This window comes from Selaginella moellendorffii, unplaced genomic scaffold (assembly GCF_000143415.4).
Source record: "Selaginella moellendorffii unplaced genomic scaffold, v1.0 SELMOscaffold_730, whole genome shotgun sequence".
In the NCBI taxonomy this organism is placed as follows: Eukaryota; Viridiplantae; Streptophyta; class Lycopodiopsida; order Selaginellales; family Selaginellaceae; genus Selaginella; species Selaginella moellendorffii.
The window spans coordinates 1-1,057 of NW_003314976.1; the positions used below are offsets into that span (position 1 = coordinate 1).

Genomic DNA, 1,057 nt, shown 5'->3' on the forward strand with positions numbered 1-1,057 from the left:
AATAGATGTAGTTGTTTCTACCTATACGAATATCCATAGAGTTACGTATAAGCACTCAATGACATCGGAAGTAATAATCGTAGTAATCGCAGTAATAGTAGTATACGGGTTTGGCACAAAGACTTCATACTTATTGGTTTCACAAGTAAACTGTATCCAGCGGGATTGTAGTTCAATCGGTTAGAGTACCGCCCTGTCAAGACGGAAGTTGCGGGTTCGAGCCCCGTCAATCCCGCTCGCAAAACTAATAAATCGACAATGTTGGAAGGTCGGCTTTCATTCGGCGGCACCATAATGTATGGTACCTCGTATTAATAATAAATAGGGTTATTGATCTTTGGTGGCACCCATAAATTTGGATTCCACACCTCTACCGGGCGGCGATAACCGCACGCGGCGTCCCACTCCTCGCCGGCCAATTAAAGCAGCGGAATAAAGTAAACCCTGCGTGTTGTCGGTCGAGCATATCTTTATTGTAGATGATTGCACTAGTATTTGTCCGCCGATCTTAACCGTTCGATATACTACTCCTTTCCGATATAGCGTTCGGTTATCGATCGGGAACAAACAATTGCCCCAACAGCAGTATACACAAAAATACTGAATATTTGTTGGGGGGGGGTCCGAGCGAGACCGATTCGTTCTTATCGGACTCTTCCGGTAGTCAGTAGCTGTTTGACCCGACAAGCAAATCATTCCTTCTGACCTCGCGCCGCCCAGCTCCACTTCTTGGACTCGTTGTAGTGGGGGTGGTAGAAAAAAAAACTACAAGTATGAATTCATTCTATGTAATACGTGTGGAGTGTCGACTTCATCCTGCCCCGATAAAGCCGCCAGTTCGTTCTTTTGTTGAACAAACCCTATCGCTTGATGCAGCGACATCCTGTGTTGGCTACACGGTTGTTTTTTAATGAATATCGATGACTTTCAGGAAGGGTGCTGTGGGTGGGGGGATCTTGGGGTGGTTGCGAACCCACTCCTCCGAGCCACCATATTTCATGGTTTGGCAATTCAGAGCGAGCAAACGTATCCGAAGGAGATTCGAAAAAAGCCCGGG

At 46.5% G+C, this 1,057-nt stretch overlaps 1 non-coding gene across 1 annotated transcript; it reads left to right on the forward strand.

Moving 5' to 3' along the window:
• The first annotated feature begins 161 nt into the window (after positions 1-161).
• TRNAD-GUC lies at positions 162-235 on the forward strand. The gene has a single exon. It is a non-coding gene; the product is annotated as a tRNA-Asp (tRNA).
• Positions 236-1,057: the final 822 nt, after the last annotated feature.